Source organism: Amphibalanus amphitrite, unplaced genomic scaffold, assembly GCF_019059575.1.
Source record: "Amphibalanus amphitrite isolate SeventyFive unplaced genomic scaffold, NRLGWU_Aamphi_draft 000947F_arrow, whole genome shotgun sequence".
NCBI lineage: Eukaryota > Metazoa > Arthropoda > Thecostraca > Balanomorpha > Balanidae > Amphibalanus > Amphibalanus amphitrite.
In genome coordinates, this window is record NW_024882441.1 from 88,530 (window position 1) to 110,632 (window position 22,103).

Here is a 22,103-nt window from a genome sequence, read left to right on the forward strand (position 1 = left end):
TGCCAATGCTCGAGCTCTGCGGGCGTTCAACTGTTGGTGTCACGAGGCCCACCCGGGTGAGGAGGGGTCCACAGGCCGCCCTCCGGAACAGACGCGGGCCGCGACAATATACCCTGGGCCGCGACCAACCCCTTTGGCTGAGGGCGGGGCCGGCGGGGCTGGGATAGCTTGCAGGGACTGTTTCCCCCTATTCTACCTGCCCTAGTTCATGGCACCGACTGCGTTATGCCCGGTTCATATCGATTCCTTCCGCAGCCAGGTGGGGGTTGTGGCGCCGGGTCCGTCTCGCGGCTGGAACAGCCCGTCTGGCCGTATTGATTTGGGCGGGGCGGGGCGGGTCAGTGGCTCCGTAAAGGTGACCGCTATACTGCGGGGAGGGCCGCACGCCACCCTGCGCACCCGCACCCACCCCGCCCGTCTCCTGCCAGTCCGCCAGTCCCCGCTGCATATGATGACCTAATGGCGATGGCGATCCTAGTTAATTGAATTACAGAAAGGATAAGGTTCGGCAGGATGTGATGCATACTACCTCGTGCCGCCTGACCGTCGTCTTTTCTATAACGAGCATCGGAAAAAAAACTTCGACATTTCGACGGCCTGTATGTCGAACTGAGAGGTTTTTACTTATTATTAAATGAGAGTCTAATTGCGTCGGTATCTTGTCCCGGTTCTTTTGGCTGAGCCTAACGCCTAGGGGTGATTTATTTCCCAGTGATAATATGTTATTTGGTAGGGATGAGTACTGACATTAAACGCAATTTGATCGAATTTAATTAGCCCATGCCTGGTAGGTATGACTCGTCATTCATCAATTTTCAATTTTCCGCTCTCGCAAAACCGTTAAACAATAACACGCGGCATTCCAGTGTTTGGTCGTATTCCGAGATGCTGCTCATTCATCCGGCAAGTAAAACTGTTCCGGTGCCGACCAACTGTTTCACCAGCGGCGCGGCCGGTCCATTGGCGGCGAAAGTGACGCGCCGCGGCCGCGTGGCGCGTCACGCGTCGCATCCCGGCGCGGCGGCGGCGTGGTGCGGTGCGCGTCATTGGCGTCGTCGCGGTTTTTGATGGCCGGCGTGCAGCCACTTGGCAGCTGCAGTGGTGGAAAGGGAGAAACGGATGGCCGTCGGACGTTCGGTGCGGCGACTCGGCCGAGCGACGTCTGTTTGCCTTTCCATCCGTGCGCTGTCAGCCAGCAGCAGTCGCTGTTTCAGTCTGACTACTCGTATTTTGCCCAGATTATTTACCTACTAAGCCGGGCATGCGGTATAGAGCGGTTGTTCTGTTTGATGTTGCCGTATTTGTCTCCTTTCGTCACTTTCTAATCAAAGTCCAAGGTGATTTCATGTGTATTTAATGCCTCGGCATCAACAACTCGTTTAAAAATGCTCAAATTTACGCGCTTTTCCGGCATATCTTTACATCACTCGCACCGCCGCGCCGTCGGGTCTGGTATTCGTTCCGAGCGGTGTGCGGGGAGCGAGCTGCGGCCGGCGCGAGGTCAACTGAGGTCGTCTCGTCATCTACTCACCGCAGGCGCACGTGCCATCCTTCAGTCGGTGCTGCGCGAAGTATGAGACGGGTACGGGCTGACTGCTCTGTGCAGATGCCAGCTGTGCCTGTCGGGAGTATAACTGACGGAGTGGATAACAAACGGCGTGTGGTTTGGTGAATGTTGGAAGACCAGGAGACTAAGTATCAGGAAAGGAGACTAAGTATCTGTGTTGTGGGATGCTGAAAAGGATTCGCATTTCGCAGTAGCTAATGCAGTATTTGAACTTAATGGAAAATTTGATATCACTGAAACATTTGTCAAACTATGAAAACGAATTACTTCAGCTGGTGTTTCAAAGGATTACTCAAAGCGACGCCAGGTAGAGGCCCGAGCAGTCACGCAGTCGCATTGTTCCTGTCTCCTGGAGTTCATATTTGTGGGGCTTCTGTTCAGTATTCATCGTCTGACAGATGAAACGGCCCACCATTCGGATGCAAACCAGCGTGGCAGCCTGGCTTTGAGCCTCTCAGCCGGGGTCTGCGCCTCCTCAGCGCGCCGCCGAGCCGCGCCCGGGCTCGTATTTAAATGCACCGAGGATCAATAGAGCATCTGACTGGGCCCGCCGGCTGCAGGTGACAGTTGAGATCTACCTGTCTCCCGCCGCCCTAGGCTCCCGCTCCGCCTTCAACAAACAACCTCCACATCCACCTCCGCCTCCACAGTCTCCACCTCCATCTCGGCAGCTCAAATGGCCACGACCCAGCGCCGGGCCGCGGGGCACAGCAGGGTTCGAGCCTCGCTCCAGCGCCGGTCGCCTCAGGAGCCGAGATAACGCACCTTTCCCGGTTGCCGTCCAAACACGCCCCCGGCCCGGCGCCCGGCGTCAGGCCAGGCGCTCGATGAACTGCGCCCGATCGGAATGAATTAGCATAGTTTCCAGGGTGATCGGTATGGGCCTCGGATAAGGCGCGCCACTGATCTCCGCCCTCCGGGAGGGTGCCGGGACGGACTGACGTAAACAGGCGCCGTGGCGCGCGGGCGGTGAGAGGGACGGCCACGGACGGGCGGGAGGAGAAGGGTGTGTGAGAGAGGGAGGTGAGGGGCTGGCGGCACAGCTGTGTCAGAGTGCAGCGTGCCCGTTGCCCGTCGAGACACCTCCCCAGACGACCCTTAGGGACTGCAGAATTTCCTAGGACGCCGGCTTTCCCGAAAGGTCTCCAACGTTCACGGGCAGCTAGGGAGACAAATATCCCCGTGCTGGCGGCTGGGCCGTAGAGCCGAGAGTGGATTGGACCGCTCGGATGAGCAGAGTAATTAGCAGCTGATAGGAGCCGAGCCGGCGGGCCTATACCGTGCCCGGCACGCGCCGCCCACGGAGAAGTGTATTCAGGTGCATTCAGAGTGCCATTCGTAGCGACGCGATGACATGTGGGGAGAGGTGCGAACTAATGTGGAGGTGAATCGAGGTGGGGGATGGAGTGATAGTTTACCTTGATTGCACGCGAGCTATTGCTGTCACTCAGTATCACTAGGTTTGAAGTTAATCCTACTTGACATATACCATTAGCTAATTAAGTCGAGATCACAACTTCTTTGCATTTGGATTATTAGGGTTTTACTGAAGCTGGCAGGGCAGGTCGTCAGAGGGCACGAATAAACGCTCGGCAGGAAAACTTAGTCCGTTCAATGACATGGCCACCACGCATGGTGGTGCCCACTGCACACGCACACCATGGGTTCTGTCCATTCTCTAGAAGAAACGCCGCATTTGCTTGACAGCTCTGATTTGTGGACAGAAATTAATGCAAACACAATATACCGTATAATGCATATGCACATTGCACATTCAAGATAACATTGTTTTGGCACTTACAAGAGACAGGCATAGGTACATATTTACGTTCAGCGACATGCAATGCAATTTGGGTGTCATGGCATGGCAACGATATTAACATGACACCTGCGTAGTTTGCAAATTTTCCCACTCCCGCCATAAGAGGAAATGTCAGATTTGAGCTAATTAACACTCAAGATTGATGCGGACAAGCCATCCACATTTTATGCTGCATTCATGAGCACCGTCGGTGTGTTTATTTCTGCATTTTCGTTGATGGGGCTTCCTTTTTTAAACAATAGTGTTTTGTGACGAACGAGCTCATTTAAAAGCCAGCCTCGCTTGATGGATTATGGTTACAAATTAAAGCCGTTATATTGAATGCAATATGGATGCTGTGTGTACGTGGGGTTGGGTTATGTTATGACTAATTGGATAATGATGTAAATAATAAACCAATTAATACAAATCAAATATATTCAAAATACACAAAGCTTTCGGCTTAAACAGCCTTGATCACTGTGAGTTGTGGCAATGTATAATCGGTACAACGTCACCGATTATACGTCACCGATTAGTCATACAAGTTATGACTAATAAGGTTGTAGTTCCTTCCTAAGTCGAGTTTATCGGTAAATGCCACTGTAGCCAGCGGTTTATGTTCATATTGACCATGCTTTTAGAAGATATCACTATCATGTGCGCTGACATCACCCTAAGTTTGCCGATACATTTCCAAGAAACCAACGATCACTCGAGTGCAATACATCGGAGATCAATGTGTCACCTGTGCGGCTGAGCTGCTTTAGTTTGATTAGATAAACCCTATCGGCTATCGAGAGGTGACTTGACGGTATGTACACAAAACTATCAAGTCAACATTCAACCACGACCTGCCTGTGCATGATTTTTCACTTGTCTCTTTGAGGCCCTTAACCGATAGCACAGGACCTCTCGGAAAAGACCGCTCGAACTTTTGTGGCGAAACTCAGTGAACCATCTCGCCTGTTCAGTGTTCATTTAAATGCCATCCATGCTATTTCAATGCCTCAAGTCACAACTGCCCACCACCAAAGACAGCGAGAGCGACGTTACCAAGCAGTGAGCCGGTCAGACCGCGGCGTAGACAATGTCGGCGCATGACACGAGTTGTCTGCCCCCTCCAAGGTCGGTGTCGGCGGTCGTCGTGCAGGGACAGGGGCGCCGCGGGCTAGCACGAGCTGTTTTGTTTCTCGTCACGTCCTCAGAGTGATGACCGATGCGTCTTCCGAACGCCGCCACATCGCTCAGACGGGTTGGTGGGTTCACAGCGGTGCGGTGTAGAGGATGAGAGTAATTCTATATCGCCCTCAGCTGGGCAGAGATGGCATTAGCAGTGGCGCCTTGTAAAGTGCCGCTGTAAGTGGACTCCTCGCTGTCTCATCCTTTTATAGTGACAGCCGCCCGTGCAAAGTACTTGAGGCGCTACAATTCAATGGAATAAACGAATAAGTCAGCAATAAGTAGTCCTAAATTTAACAAAATATGGACGGTTTCTTCGAAAATACCTCAAAGCGCAATATCGTTGATGTAAATGTTCGAGCTGGAAATTCCCCAATGTCTCGAACCTTGAGCCACGATCCGAAACTTGCGGACAGGTGGTCCAATTACCTAGCGTCTTTCTTATTAGTGCCTGGAACATAGCGCACAAGCTATAAATCTCTGGCCTGTTATAATTATGGCTGGACCTTCTGAAGGTCAATGCGTAGAAAATAATCCACCGAGAAATAATGTTTCCGGTCCTCTAGCATGTTCTGTCTCTCATTTCGTAGCGAGCACGAAATCCGCAAGATCTCAACAACGCTAGTACGCAGCCTTCATCAAAGCGGATACTATATGCAAACTACGGCCAATCACGCACCTCGTCACATGTGAGACACCGTCAGCTGCCCGTCACCGGTCGGAGCGGTCCCCTATCTCTCACCTGCACCGAGATAGCGCCCATCCGCCGGCAGTGACGACACCCGGACTGTCACGGTCCTGACCGACACTTTCAGCGACGGGCCAAATGAAATGCCTCAGCTGCGTATCTGCCCGGCTCCGGGAGACCCACCCAGCTTTCATGGATCCTATCTCCGGCTGACCCGACGCGGGGCGTCAAAAGGCAGCCGGTTTCTCTCGGTATTGTGTGCGCCGGCGAATGTGGCGCAGCGTGGCAACTGTGGCGCGTTCCCAGACGAACACCCACGCTGCCAGTCTGATGAGGGAGTCCGGCCGCGGAGACTGACGGAAACGGTTAATTAGGAGATTATTATTTGGGCGTCCAAAGACAAAAACAAGACGCAGGGTCAGACGGCTTTCCCGCACCCTGGGAAAAGAGTCCAGACCAGTATTGAGATTATGGAGTGTGTCGTTGTTCTTAGTATTGAGATAAACACGAGACGGGATCAGTGGACCCTTCCGAGAGAGACATTCTATGTGTGATTTTGATGAAGCTGAGCTGAGATATATCCGAGTTTCATCTCCGTTTTCCTCTCCGCAGCAGTGACAACCATGCAAATCATGAACACGATATGTACTGTTTTGCATAAGCAGGCCACATCTCACTTGCGCCATCGCGCCTGGAGCCCCATACCGATACAGGATAGCAGCTCATGCTGGCAGCGGCGCTTGTTTATTCATTCAGCGTCCAGAAAACACGCTGCGGGGTATTCCTTATACGAGCTACACGTGTTTAAAAACCAGCTGGAGCTCAGCCCGGCAGACTGCATACATTTGTTTACGTTTGTCCATCCGGAAAGTGTCGCCCGGGTGACGCTTTAGAAAGCTACGATTGCAGCATGCTACTTAAGCAACAGTTCTTGACAGTCACAAGATACGAAGGAGCGAAACCGTGACGGTGCATGCAGCTTATCATTGAAAGAGTCAACAATGTAATTTGATAATATTTCATCTCTGGGTCTGGTGAGTCGTGACCTCACGCTCACCACACCTACACTCCCCATAACTCATCCGCCCACACATGGCTGTCATCCATTACAAATTATCTCCCCTCAAGATGTAAGTTTAGCTTATATGTAGCATATTAATTTATCGCCAAGTAACTAATGGGTAGTAGTACGATAAACGTATCAGGTCATGCGCCTCATGACTCGGCCTGTGCAATGTCCAGAGCACGGCGCAGTGCCATCAGTAATATAAGTTCGACCTTTCGGAGCTGTGTTTGGTCCATTTAGTAAACAGAGCTGAAACTAATACGACCGTGATCGTGATCTAATTCGAAGATCCGGTACTGCGCGTGAGCGACAAGCTGGTTCCGTTTGAGTATAAAACTCTGAGTGGGAGGTGGAAGCGACTGAGTGACGCATTCTTAATTTTCTAAGGTTTCCTTGAGCATTTATGGATTCCTTTCCATGTCTCGATCTGTTCTAATATCTTTCCCATCTCTCCAATATCTTTGCCCGTCTCTCCGCTGTCTCCCTTTGACACCTGTCCGTCGCCGTCGATCCGTCGCCGCGTCACCGCCGTCCAGCTCCGGGTTTCTTCTCGTCACACTGACTCGCCTTGTGACGCCGTGACGGCGCTGTTCGGGTGACGGACCGATAGAAAGGGTCGGCCGAAGACGAGAAAACGGTGTCCGGTGTCGCCGCGACGGTCGCTCGGCCGCACATCTGTCAGAGCTGGGCGGCGACAAACGGCCGGTCGAGTGTCTTTGAGTGTCGAGAATCTAGAGCGTTGAGAGTTGGAGAGGTGAGTGTCAGAGTATTGGAGCTTGAATGTCAGGAGGTCCGTCAAGACTGAGCTGAATTCAGCTCAGATTCAGCCCAAATTCGGAACACCCCGGTCCCCGGACCGACTTGGAACATGAATACGTGGCCCAAACCATTCGCCGGCACTCGGGGTCGAAGGATCGGATTGTCCCAGCTAGCGCCGCGCATTACTCGGCGTTGCAGAGAAACACGCCGTCTTTCGTCTCTCTCTCATCAGCGCGGCGGGCGGCTGTTTCCGCCTCTCTGCGGCGGCACACTGTTGCAAACAGCGGCTCGAAGGTAGCCGGCCGGCCGGCCAGCCGGTACGGGTGTTGTGTTACAAGGTAGCGCCGGATGTGCTGCACAGAGGGACCGGACCGGGTCGTGGAGCGGCGGCACTGTGGCCGGCCGGTGACCCTTCGTCCCGGGTCAACTGAACGTGACTAGCGTGCGGCCATTCACTGTAAAAAATATTGACGAGCTATGTGTCAAAACAAGGGTCTCGAAACAGTCACCAGGTTGTCAATGCTTCCGGTACCTACCACTTGACCAGTTACCGCTTAGTTAGCTTACAGGCTGAGAACTATCCAGATCGTTATGATCCGGTATTGTAATGATACCCTAGGTGTACCTTTGTTTTGAAGTGCTGAATTAACTATCAAGGTTGTTTGACGTTTGTTTTCGCCTCAATCCGAAACGAGGAAGACCCTCATCAAATTATTAGGTGAAAGCCAGCCTCAGGATGATCAAAATACTAGGGGTAGTTTTGTCATAGTAATCTGTGAAGGGTGAGGAACAAGCCGTAGCAATGCACTCGCCACTAAACCAGCCTGAGATTATTCGCCAGGTAGCTGCTGCGTTTCCCTACTTGCTGAATCATGTTAGCAACTTTCCATTTCCAGACACTTTTTACGGCAAATAAATTGTTGGGTTATTTGGAAGGTGAATGACAATTTTATTTCTATAAGTCAATACATTTGTATTTCCGATTGCCCTAAAACTTTTTTTTAATCGTTTGCGGTAGGTTTTTATTGTTCGCAATAAAGTTGCGCACCTGTGAATCCTTCACATAATGCGTTCCCGGCTTCCCGGCGCCAGTTGCGCTGTGCCGTGCCGCGTTCGGTCGGGGGTGCGAGCGTCTGTGAAGTGCGAGTGTTTATCACTGGTCAAACCTGTATCATTTCCATTTGTGCAGTGTCTAGTATGAAGAATTGCTTGCCGATATATGACCTGCAGTGATCGACGTTCTGATTCAATAACTTGCCATAAGCCATTATTCTCAACCAAATCGCGCAGAGACGTTTGTAAAGTTGTCGAGGGGGGGGGGGGGGGGAACAAGAGCGATTTTAAATGAATTGCTCTCCATGCAGTGCAATAGGACTTAGGTTTAATTTTTCGAAAGTTGTGGAGCCGCCCCCGGTGTCCGGCCTGGCCAACTCTCTCAAGAACCGACAGCTAACGGAACACTGAAGTGTCACTACGACGATTTCCGCCAAATTTATGAAGAAAAGGCAAGTGCAAGAAGTACAAAACTTCTCTTGGTAATCAAAACTTAGGTTTGGCAATTGGCAAATTCCAAACCCTAAGTCACTACAACTGTGGATATAAATAAGCTGGTTATTGACGGCCAAGCTCTGGCCAATCTGAGGTTCAGAGCTATCATCAAGTTCATGAGGCAGCTGCGGTTGGGTGGCTCACGGGCTCCATTGCATAGGCTCAGACAGGTACTCTACAAAATGTCTTCTGTGTTCTTAGGTTCAGATCTATCGATAGGTATGTGCATGCTTCTGATTCGATTGATAACTGTAAACGGGCGCTGGAAGTGAAAGGTTCGGTTGATATACGAAAGGTGCATTGCAAGAAAGCACATTATTTCAGAAATACACTTTCATTTTATCTTGAGCGTTTTTGGAATGGGCCGGATGAATTCGTCATCAAACTGGTAAGGGATTTCGTTTGAAGACCACCGATATTTAATATTATGATGGTCTTCAAACGAATTTGCTGGCAAATTCGATGACTGGATTGGGCGGCGTAGGATCTGCTGGTCAACTGACTATGGGTTGATTAGGGCCTAGTTGGGCCCCTAGTTTTGACCTAGTTTGAGCTTCATTCGTTAAGTAGGAACAAGACGATGCTTCTTTTGACCATCGTCACTAAACAAGCCGCCCTCGTTTTGACATTGTTTTTCGTTATTATTGTTACTAGGTACTTTGTTATCATACACAGCATTAACGAGGACCTGCTTCCAAAACAAGGCAGAAACGCTCCAGATATTTTTGGGACGTGGTAAAAACTAACCGACACCTGGTAACCGTCATCTGACAAACACAAAACAAGCCAGGGGCTCGCAGCGTGCGTCAAAAGTAGGATGCAAAACTAGTCTGTACCCCCGACATTTAGCGTTGAGAATCATTTGACGAGGGGCTAGTCAATATTTTTTACAGTGTTTGCAGTAGGTACTCGTAATTTACACGGAGAGCCGTTTAGGGTAACGGACGGCGGTGGGTCCGGGTCGCGAATGTGTTACGGTAATCATATATTTATATGCGAAGTGTATAGTCAGTCATCAGTCATCCGTACATGGCATGCAGTTATTTTCATGCATTTGCACTTTGACATGACAAAGCAGCCTCGCTGCAAGGCGCAACGAATGGTAGGAAGTTAAAGAACTGAGTAGGTGATATTTTGAGGGAAACAAGGGTTGTTATTATGGCAGCATTTCTACAAATGACAAGAAGATGCGTGCTTCCATGTGATGACAAGCCTTTTGTTTTTAAATTTAATAAAATAACAATAGTTATGAACAAGTGGTTCTCGTTCTCTTCGCTTCGTGAAGGGACATTTTCTTTCACGAGGAACTTGTTAATACTTAGTAATTCGTATTCGTTTCGGGCTACACTGAGGTAAAAAATTGTTAAAAACCAAATATTTCGGCTTTATTGAGTAGCCTTGTTCACTGGTTTGAAATATGAAATACAAAAAGACGATACAAATGTGATGACATGCGAAACAGGTTCGTGCTATCAATGATCTGTGACTTCCTTTTTTTACACTGTGGATACGCTGAAACAACCATACAGTTCAAATCATCACACATCGTTATGACAGTCGTAATAAGATATTATACATCGTCTGATTCGTATCATCGTCGAAAGTCGGAATCGTATAAGCGCCAGACGGTCTCTTATAAAAATGCATTAAAACCTGTACTTTTGCTATCATGCAAAGACAAGAAAGAGTACCTAGATACTTTTGAGATGCAAAAAAAAAAACAACTATGGTTCCCCATTTTCTCTATAAAACTAACACATGTCAACACAAAGCAACGTCCCAAATCGGGCTAATGGTAGCTTTGCCCACCCCCCTATTCATTGCTGACTTGTGTATCTTTATCTCTAGAGCTTCCCGAATCGTTCTTCTTTTCCAGTTCCGTTCAATGGCCAAGGTTGTAGCTTTTCGCGGGTCCAAATCTCTAGCACATGAGAAGGCGTGTTGTGCTGTAGCCGATGTGTCCGTGCGACCATGTCTTATATCAGCCACATGTTCTTTCAGCCTCGTAAGCTTGGGACGTCCACTTTCTCCGACATAAGACTCCCCGCAATCACATTTAATCTGATAGATGACACCCTTTTGCATTTCTGGATCCGTCTTGTCTTTTACTTGAACTAGATGATCTCGAAGCGTTCTAGATTTGTGCCCTGTTTTGATGTTGTGTTGACGTAAAAGTCTTGCTATGGGCTCGCTCAGTCCTTGCACGTAAGGTAAAGAAATGTACGTTGTTCGGCTTGTTTCTTCATGTGCATCTGTCCTATTTGCTTTCTTCTGCGCTAATCCCTTTTTAATCACATGATTTGGGTATCCGTGCTGCTTGAACACTTTCCCTAAATGCTCCTTTTCTTTCGCTTCCGCTTCTTTGGTGCTAGATATTTTCTCTGCTCTCCTGGCGAGGTTTCTGATGACTCCAACCTTCACTGCTGACGCGTGATTTGAGTTGTTTCTTATGTAAGTGTCACTTGCCATAGGGGGGTGGGCAAAGCTACCATTAGCCCGATTTGGGACGTTGCTTTGTGTTGACATGTGTTAGTTTTATAGAGAAAATGGGGAACCATAGTTGTTTTTTTTTTTTGCATCTCAAAAGTATCTAGGTACTCTTTCTTGTCTTTGCATGATAGCCAAAGTACAGGTTTTAATGCATTTTTATAAGAGACCGTCTGGCGCTTATACGATTCCGACTTTCGACGATGATACGAATCAGACGATGTATAATATCTTATTACGACTGTCATAACGATGTGTGATGATTTGAACTGTAGGGGAAGTTGGGGCAATGCCGGAGTTGGGGCAAAGCCGAAATTAGAGATATTTCGAAAACCGTAAGACATGGATGCCACCTGTCAGTGATGCTCTGAAGCTTAAGTGACTACAATTATCGCATGTTTGTTACGAGTCGTCATTCGGAATACTTCGACTGTGAGGGCGCCAAGAGCGTTTTCAAGGTACGTTTCCCTTGTACTACATGCGCCTTTGAAGCTGCATTTTTTACTCATTATGCTACCGTTTGTCTGGCCAATTCGGTCAAGTAATCTTTAGCATGTCTTTGCATAAGTGTGCTGCCTATTTGAAATTTATACAGCACGTTGAAAAGTTATGGGCCTGCAAATGAAAGTATGGCTGGCTGGGGTAATGCCGAAAACGTGCGATTACGCACGTGTTAAAAGCACGCTACGTGGACTTTACTGCTGTAGAATAGCAACGCGTATTTTTAGTCACACAAATTACACTTTCAACCGACACAACGGCCTGTTACCTATAAGGAATGATTTACCTGGCATTTTCTTATTATATCACACAATTATAACTTCCAGTGTGCACCGCGTCCTCAAGCTCTTGAAACGTGTATCAGCTTTGATGAATTCTGGATAAAGTTTGAGATAAAATGGCAAAACATCAATGTCGGCATTCCCCGTAGATCATTTCTCCCATTTTCGGCTTTCCCCGCAGTCCGGGGCAACGCCGAAAAAGTCACTCCTTTGATATTTTTAGTTTGTGCGCTTAACGGTATGCGAATTCATCAAATGCGCCTGGTATGTTTGAAAGGCAAAAGACTGGCCTCTCGAATGACGCCAACAAGAATAGCGTATGTTGTCTACCTTGCGTGCTACGGGCGTCAGAAAAAAAGTCTTCGGCGTTCCCCCAACTTCCCCTATGGTTGTTTCAGCGTATCCACAGTGTAAAAAAAAAGGAAGTCACAGATCATTGATAGCACGAACCTGTTTCGCATGTCATCACATTTGTATCGTCTTTTTGTATTTCATATTTCAAACCAGTGAACAAGGCTACTCAATAAAGCCGAAATATTTGGTTTTTAACAATTTTTTACCTCAGTGTAGCCCGAAACGAATACGAATTACTATCATTTACCTGAGGAAGATTAAAAATGACACTTCGTCAATACTTGTTAATACTTAATTTCGTCCCTTATTAATTATCTCATTCATTTGTTCGATAACAAACTTTGTTCGGATAACATGCGAAATAGTTCCAAACGCCAAACGGCAAGTTGGCTTAGAAAGAAAGGGTCAAGTTACATACATCCACGTGAAAAACATTTTTGACTAATGATCCATTTTTTTATCCTGTTTCATCTTCAGTTTGTGTGTCTGAGGACTCTGCCCTGTCATTTTCCTGAGCCGTTCTTGTTTTTCGACCGCTGCCTCATCTCTAATCTTCTCTAGCGTCTCAAATATACCGTCAAAACACTGTCCTCTGATCCTTGATCTAGCCGGCTGTCGGCGCCTCCTGAGCCGGCCTAGGCCATCTATATCGGCCTCTCCTCTCGTCCTGTATTCATTCCCATCCCCCTGCCTTTTTCTGCGTCCCTACTCCATCTCGACCAAACCCTTCAGTCGTGGCTGACGCGACACGCAGCTAATGTACCTAATGTAATGTAATTTGCGATGCATGTAATACACATGCAGCGTGACCCTGACAAATATCGAGCAGGGCGTCCCTGGCAGCGCTTGGCCAACTCATGATCCGACGATTCGCTCGTTCGCAGCCCAGGCATGACCTTATAATTTTAGGAGGGGAAGATATTCTTCGCATAACTATACCTAAATGAGTATCAGTCCGAATTAACGGTTTGAGAAGGACGAGAGCAGTTCAGTGATCTCAAGGAAGAAGCTGACCGGAGTGGAATGATTTTACTGCGAGCTGCGAGTTCAATAAAGTTATTGGACAGCTGGGGAGCCACGCAGTAAAACCATCAGACTGAACTGCCCAGCGGCTTTATAGGCCGAAATGGGACACATTTCATTCACAGGGGCGACGTCCTTACTACTTGCGTCTTCACCAACCACGCACTAAACTAAAATAGGTTTATGCCGCCCTCATTCCCGTGACCCGTTATAGGCACCACACATACGACCGTTCGCTGTGGACCCTCTGTCGCTCTCCCTCCTCCCTCCGCTCTGTAATTCCGGCTGCAAGCAGCTCCAGCAGCTCACTCGGTGGATCTGCGCTATCCACTCTCCCTCCCCTTTGTAATACCGGCTGTGAGCACTGAGCAATTCCAGCAGCTCACTCGGTGGAGCTGCGCTATCCACTCTCCCTCCCCTCTGTAATACCGGCTGTGAGCACTGAGCAACTCCAGCAGCTCACTCGGTGGAGCTGCGCTATCCACTCTCCCTCCCCTCTGTAATACCGGCTGTGAGCACTGAGCAACTCCAGCAGCTCACTCGGTGGAGCTGCGCTATCCACTCTCCCTCCCCTCTGTAATACCGGCTGTGAGCACTGAGCAACTCCAGCAGCTCACTCGGTGGAGCTGCGCTATCCACTCTCCCTCCCCTCTGTAATATCGGATGTGAGCAGCTCCAGCAGCTCAGATCGGTGGAGCTGCGCTCTCCACTCTCCCTCCCCTCTGTAATACCGGCTGTGAGCGGCTCCAGCAGATCTGCTTACCGTAAGCGCTCACGCACGGCACACGTCTGCGTCGGCCGTAACTGGGGCGTGAATGGCCGGCCACAGGGGACCGTACCGGCCGGGGTCGTGGGGTGGTGGTGCCGATACGGGGCGGTAGGTAATTGGTGTGATTACGGGAGACCGGGATCGAGCCGTGGCGGCTGGTCGGTCCACTCGACCAACGCGGTCTTCATCTGGCGTAATGGACGATTTTCTGTGGTGGCGTTACGGTACATGGTTAATTTTTTTTCGGAACAGTTTTGGGATCGCAGACGTTATTCGATAAAGGCTGTTTTTTTACTATGCAATGCATAGTATGCATCGAGTGACAAGGGAGGCTGAGAGCATGTTTTGCCATAGTAAATTGGCCAAACAAGATACATTAGCGTGGATAACAAGCCCTAACAAGGTTATCCGTCTGACTTGGCAATACATCAGCAGCGGAAAATCCCAATGGATGACACTACCTGGATACGATTGTATGTACAAATGTACCATTCTCAACATGATTTACCATTAACCGACCGCCTCGTAAGTCGTAATTACATCACTGACGTCAAAGAAACCCTCCGTGTCGTTCACTGGTCGATCGGGTTGGGTCGAACCGGAGCGACCCATCTCGCCGGGCCCGATCGACGCGGACACGAGAAGGTCATTGCTCGACGACAGTCGACGAGAGGGTCGGCGGACCGACCGCGACGGAGACGGCCTCGGCGAGACGGAGACGGTTTCGGCGGAGACAGCCATGGCGGGACGGGAGCGGCGGAGACGGGGACGCTTTTGGCGGCGACAGACTCGGCGGGGACGGGAGCGGCGAAGACGGCGGAATCCGAGCCGGAGCCGGGAACAGTGGCGACAGCAGTAATGGAAGGGGACGGCGGTGGGGACGGTGACGGCGACAGCAACAGCGCAGACGGAGGCGGGGAGGGTGTCGGCAGCGATGGCGGCGAATGTTCCTCTCGCCGGGGCCACTGCTAGCGTTATAATTACGTCCAGCGCTGCGGGACCCGCATAGAGGTTCCGACCAGTGTTCGCCACGGGCCCCAAAATCCCCAGCCCAGCCCGGCCCGGGCCCATGGGTTCAGAGCCCGGCCCAGCCCGTAGCCCGCTCTTGGCAAATATTCCAAGCCCAGCCCGGCCCGGCCCGTCAAAAATAGCAATCTAGTTATTGTCTTAGTCTATTGCTATAATAAGCATGATTGATTACACTATTTTGAGAACAATTCAAACTGCATGAATATTAACATGGCAATCATAACTCCCTTCTTTTCAATGAATATAATCATTTCAAGCACCTATGGCACAAATTTTAACAGTAACAGCAAGCACCTCAGTCAATTAGGTCATGATTACACACCTATAAAAGGTTTACACCAGTATAACGCCTTTTGGGGCGAGTAACGGAGCGAGCGAGAGGGTGAGCCTTGCACGTGCGATATTTCGAGGGGGTACCTCCAACTGACTTGTGCACGGCACCCTACTAACCGGTCTCTAGCGATGTGCCAAATTTGAGCACAATCGGCCCAGCCGTTCTCGAGATCTGGAAGCGGCACCCTGCACGTGCGCACGTGCAAAATGGGTCCCAACTGACTTGTGCACGGCACCCTACTAACTGGTCCCTAACCGTGTACCAAATTTGAGCGCCATCGGTCCAGCCGTTCTCGAGATCTGGAAACGACCCCTGCACGTGCGCACGTGCAGCGGCACCCCAACTCTGGCACATGGATATGCAGTGCCTAGTGGGTGCCTACCTACATGCCAACTTTTAGCGCAATCGGCCAAGTAGTTACCGAGATATTGCAACAATTGCAAAACTGACACCTCTTCGTTTTGCACGTGGCACGTGCATAAGGGGTCACCCACATGCATCGGGAATAGTCCAATACTTGGTAGAAGGAATGAAGCTACCCTACAAAAATTACCGCATGTAAATCGGTCAAGTGGTTGCTGAGATATAAGCCTCGCAAAAGCGTCCGCACGGCCGGCCGGCCGCTCATACTCAGAAATTTCCGTTATTCTACGTAAGACTCCGCTCGCTTCGCTCGCTCCGTAATGATTATATTAACTACATTCTATGAGTAAAGTTATCTTGCAAGCTGATGTGTGTGAATATTATCATTCATAATTGGTGACTCTAATGCATACTTGAAGGAAGTATTTGCAACATACTCTATGCTTCCCAGCACTTACCAGCAGAAAAAAGCTTGATTTATGGGAATTGATGAATCTGTCTGGGATTGACCTTGCTGTTAAATTCACTCCATAGATGCTGCAATATCAAAAGCCTGAGAAAGCATACAAAATAGGTGACACTCACTTTAGCACTGTCTTCCAAAAAAAAGAGAAAATCCATCCATTTATCAGCAAAACTAATTTAATCTATTTTCAATTCATGCCCACGTGTCAACCGAATCTCTGTGGACAACTATCTGCTACTTTCCTTGCTATTTTATGCTAGGCTCTTTTCAAGATATGGATGTCGCTAGCAGCGTAAGCAGAAAACATGGTAAGCTTGAAATGTCATTGGGTACTTTTGCGACTTTTAAGCATCATCATCATCAATCGAAAATGAGCGAACACTTCTTGATTGTCGCAGCTGCGGCAGGTAGCGATCCTGACCAACTGTATAATAAAACATATATGATCAAGTTTTTGTTTTGTTTTTCGTTCGAGTTTTCAGACTTCGTGATTTAGGTTTAATTTTTTATTTGTTTAATTTTGTTTTTCACCTTGATACTTACTTAAAAAACGTATTTATTTGATATACTGTTGTGTATACTACCTAGATGCCGCCACATAAATATAGCGCCGCCGCCATGATTGCAAGTTTTGTTGAGAAGGCGCTGGTTTGTTGTGATTTATTTTGACAAATTTATGGACATTTAAAGAAGCTTTCATCGCGAAATACTCTGTAGAGTTCCTCGTTACGTACAGTGTGTTTTGTGAGTATCCTGTTAAGTTTCTGTTCGTTAAAAAGCCGTCGGTGAAGGAAAAAAGACTGTGTTGGAATCAGGCGCGGATACAAGGGGGGGGGGGCATGGGGGCCATGGCCCCCCCCCCCCCTTGGCCGATTTTTTCAAAAATAAAATAAAAAGTTAAAAAGTTAAAAAGCTGAAAAGGGGGCCTCCTGAAAATAAAGTGGCCGAAATCCGATGAGCTTTTTTTTAACCTACCCACTTAGTTATTTCTTAGAAGACTAGCTGAGAAGGCTTCTTTGTTAGAAGATTGGTAAAGCTTTTCATAACTTGGAGGTCTCTTATACTCACAGAGATGACCACTTTTACAGGGCCTCCTAACCTGCACAGAGGGCCTTCAAGCCTGCACAGATGTTGAGATGTTGCCTGAACAGCTAGATAAGCTCAATATGACGCAGTTTTTTTTTTTTGGGGGGGGGGCCCAACAAGTGGGAAGATGGGGCCTCCAACAGGTGGGATTATGGGGGGGGGGGCTCCTGGTTTCTAATGGCCCCTCCCTTGGAGATTTTCTGGATCCGCCCCTGGTTGGAATTGTCTCACTATCGCCATATATAAGTGTTAAACTTAATGTAGCCCTGTAGCCCATCATTGTTGAGTGGCTTCTTAGTTTTTTGAGTTTTAGTGCTAAGTAAGTTATTCTGATGACTACATTTTAACTTTTATTAACAAACTAATGATGCTAGAGATTCTCTGATCTTTTTGGTTGCGGAATTTGTATGAAAACCCTCCTATGTGTGACATGATGTGATATTGGATAATTCTCAACATTCCCAAAATTCAATATCAAGTAGGTTTTCTTTCACATTGCTTAAATTTGGTTTAGTTTTTGTATTTTCCCAGTGGGTTTTGTTTGCATCAGTTTCCAAATTTTCTTAAATTGACATTAGTCGCAAAACCCATAGTGCACAAAGCTCTTGGCCCGGCCCGTCCATAGCCCGTTAACTAATGATATTTGGGGGCCCGGCCCAGCCCGTAGCCCAGCCCGGCCCGTGGCCCGTTGGGCTGGCCCGGCCCGTGGCGAACACTGGTTCCGACAAACTTGGGCATGGCTACCGCGGGTGGCGTTGACCACCGACAGAGCCGTATGGGGCCGCGGTGAATGCCGGGCCGAGTCCGAGGCTGAATGAAGCTGTATTACTGTACGGGTCCATTCGTCACCGCCATTAGCGACGCAGCGACGTCGTTACTGTCGCCACCGCCGCTGTTATTGTACTCCAACAGTAGCTACCGGCGAGCGGGGTACGATGGACGGCGCTGCTCCGAGCGCGCACGCCGCGGGGAATCGCGCGCGGCTCAAAACAAATGCGTTTTTGTGCTTTGGGTGGCTTTCCAGTCTCCATATTCTGCCAGCGGGCCGGCTGGTGCAAGTAACTGCGCACAGACCTCGATACTGTCGACCGCCTTCACAGGCCGAGCGGCCGGCGGTGCGGTGCTGCGACACGGGCCGCCCGCAGTCCGCACCAACCGCAGGCGGACCGCACACCGGCCGGCCGGCCGCCGACCCAAGTCGTCAGCGACATTGATTGGCCGTGTCCGACGCTCGTTTTACACTGCGCTGGGTGGAGAAAATCGAGCGCCGACCGGCGATCGACTTTGGTCGGCTGCCGCCCCCGTCCCGACACGGAGCCACCGCCACGGTGTGGTCATAGCGGTTGGACGGTGACGGTATCCTATCTTTGATAAGGGGCGTTACTGTGTACACAACGGGGTCAGCACATGCTCGGTTGCACACGGGCGATTCTCCTGTTGCATCCACCGATGCGCTGACGTGCAGTTTTGCACTGCGGTGTAACAAACACCTTGCTGGTGTCTGCGGAACACCACGGCGCGACGGGCGAGTCAGATCAGAGAGATGCCTTCCGAGGGACGCGTCTCCTCCCGCTGCCCGATGTAATTTCAGCTTTGATCGGCCAGATGAGGGTGCCCGGGCGCGGCGGGCGATCCCTCCAATTTAGCTGTCGCTCCGTTATGTTCCCTGCTGGGTGACTCGCCCTGGGACGGACGGGTCGAGAAGGGACGGCGCCGCGGCTCGGGACGGCCGCGGGCCGGGGAAGTGATCCCGCCCTGGGGCTGAAGACGGCCCCAGGTTCGCACCCCTGCTGACGGACGTCCCTATTTATAACTGCGTCCCCCTGGCTGCCGCTGGGAAATCTCCGGCGGTCCCCTCGCGAGGAATTTACGAGGAGGGTGCCGAGAAATGGTCCAGGGTCAGTGTGGGACGGCGTTCGACCGACTGGCCGAGCCGGTGGGAACGAACGACCGCGGCCTGCTCCGCGGAGTGGAACAGGCAACAGCGCCGGGAATAAACGGTGACATGTTTGCAGACGAAATTGGTTGCCAATTACTTGTTATTTGTAGGTATTTGGCTAAAGAAAGTCGCCGACGTTAATTAAGTAAACGAAAACCACTCATAAGTTATTTAAAAGGACCCAGGTAATTAATGAAATTTTAAGTGATAAGGGCGTAATAACAAACATCCACGGTAAAAACAGAGACAAGCTCTGCGCCTCGATGTCAATTGACCTCAAACACATGAAGCAATTCGCGTCTTCAAGCAATTATTCATTCATACAATCAGGCGTCATCCCTGTACACTTGGAGAATCCCAAAGAATCCGCGCCTTCCCCTACCCTGCCCACCAACCTCCCATACCACGAACACGTTGCACCTACCTGTCTGAAGTGGTGAGCCTGCTGTGGAAGAGCCTGTCACACGTCACCCTGGGTCCAGCACTGCTCGCGCCCGGGACCTCCGTCGGCCCACTGGCACCGCGGCACAATCAATACCACGTCTGACGCGCCGTTCGGCCGTGCGCCGCTCAGTCCGCCGCCGGGACCGGTAGTTCGCGCCGCTGCCGCCAGGGGCGCTGCGGTCGGCTCCGGTCTTTGGGGAGGTGGGAAAGACGGGGAGACGGAGATATGGAAATGAGAGTGACAGAGGGTTTGGTTTTGAAGTGGCTGTTGTAAGCGCGGGAAATACTAGATTGTTATCGCGAAATTGAAGGATCGTGTTTTTTTCGTGGGTGGTCAGCCTTCAGGTCAAGCCTGCAGCCCGCTCAACTTTCCTGCTAAGAAGACGGTGGGATGAGATGTTAAATTAAGTTTGATCTTTGGAATAAGCTGACTTCCTACTAATGAGTCGCAGTGGCTGCGCCCTTCCCGTCGGACGGGAATGTCTGGTGAGACAGGCCTCAACTAGCCACTCCTCAAAGTAACTCAAACCAAGGCCCCAAAACTACAAGCTCATCAACCGGTCACCTCGCGGAGATGGTCCTGGCCTGCTGAGGAACCGTCCTCTGTTGTCCTGGTTGATGTGACCGTCATCTCAAACGAGGAGGCACGAAATATATCCGTGATCAACGATAAGAATGGGCTGCTTCTAAAGAGGGAAAAGCCGGATGCATATCATATCAATACCTACAGGGTGTCCCATAAGTTCGTTCTCACCTAGGTTGGGCAACTTAATTCGTAAACTAGCTTATGTGGTTGCTATGGCAACCGTCAATATGTCCCGCAATGACTTGTCTCTCGAGACAAAACATATTTTGCTAGAGAGCGCAATTTCTGTAGAGACGTCTAACGTCGCAACATGTAGGTTTCTGATACGGGTACGTCTCAGTATTTTAATTTTAAGCACGTGGGCCATTCGGGACGATTGAAGGTAGCTGCAACCATGCCCCTTTCCCTTCCCCCCCCCCCCGACAGGGTCCTGAGCATTCAATACAAGTAAACCCCGCCCATTCAGAATTAGGTTAGGTAGTACGCTCGTAACAATGAATTAAAGAAAAATGGACTTCCCACAGTGACTAATTTTATAATCAGAGCCTTAATTTAGTGGTCATTGCCTTTATTCTGTTTCAAAATCTGTTGCTTCTCACCACAGGGAGCTGAATGCCGCTTTAATTAACCCTATTGGCGGCGTATTGTTTAACGATGGCGGTCGTATTGGGCAGACCTAGACCAGGAATCATCCGCCGCCTATGATCGGTAATATGGATGACGTGGGACCATGATTTACCTATATGGCCGCAACAAGTGCAGCGTAGCCGGGGGGGGGGGGACTAGGGGCACGTGTCCCATCGTTAGATGCATGGTGCCGTACGGGCCCGAGAGACCCTGCGGTGCTAGTTGGCCGCTCAGGGTCCAAGAGTGCCATAGTTCGACTTAGATAAGATCCACAGGACGGACTCGTGAAAGCACCACACGGAGTCACGGGCTCCTAAGTAGCCACACTAATCTCCATAAGGGCCCCACTTCGGCTTCTGAGGGCCCTTTGCCGGCCTATGAAGCGTCAGCTCTACGAGTCCATACCCGCATGGGACGGCTCCACACTCCACAATCCACACCAGTGTCTCTAACGGCCCATAGTGGCACGTGTGAGGGCCCAAAGACCGCCAATCTGAGGGCCTAATACTGATGGTTCGGTGTCTTACATCGGTGTCGGCTCTGAGGGCCTCACACTAGCGCTTCTGAGTTTTAAAAAAAATGTTTAAAAAATCCTAAAGGCCATTAGGGACAAATTAGAAAAAAAATATTACGATTTTTCAACAAAGATTTTTTTTTAATTTGAAAAAAGTAATATAAATCTTTCATTCATTGCAAGTTGAGTGCTGTTTACCGTTTGTCGCTTGCTAACCAGTTCTCACTTCTCGAGTTATAAGCCCATCAAACTCGCCCTTACAATCCGAGGTTAAAAATGTTGTGCAGTATAGCTCAATTTTTCTTTTATCTGTGAAGTCTGATATTTTGCCATGCCAGACGTCTTTGGGGTCTATGATTACCCGGCCTTACCCCTATAAACGATTTTCAATCAAATCTGATAGATGAAGGTGGCGGGCCCCTGGTACGTCATCGTGGAGGGCTGTGCTGTGATAGTTCTATCTATGATGTGACCCTAAACTTTCACAATGTCAGACTTCAGAGTCATTATCAATTAAGTCATGTCCAATGATAATCACTTTAGTGATTATATGACAGACTAGTGATTATCTGTCACGATATGGCAGACCCGACTAGCTATAGCTATAGCATCATGAGGTCGCTGGGAAGGGAGCGCCGGCCGACGCCTTGGAGCAGGCACACCTCTCGGAGTTAAGTGCGGAAGACGAC

At 49.7% G+C, this 22,103-nt stretch overlaps 1 protein-coding gene across 2 annotated transcripts in view; it reads right to left on the reverse strand.

Moving 5' to 3' along the window:
- The window catches only part of LOC122368439, a 56,343-nt gene extending 36,555 nt beyond the window's left edge, over positions 1–19,788 (reverse strand). The window contains exon 1 of one of the 2 annotated variants that reach the window (XM_043342367.1): positions 19,668–19,788. The gene's annotated coding sequence lies outside the window, so the exon portion shown is untranslated. The remainder of the gene's footprint in view (positions 1–19,667) is intronic. The other variant, XM_043342368.1, reaches the window with a different exon arrangement.
- Positions 19,789–22,103: the final 2,315 nt, after the last annotated feature.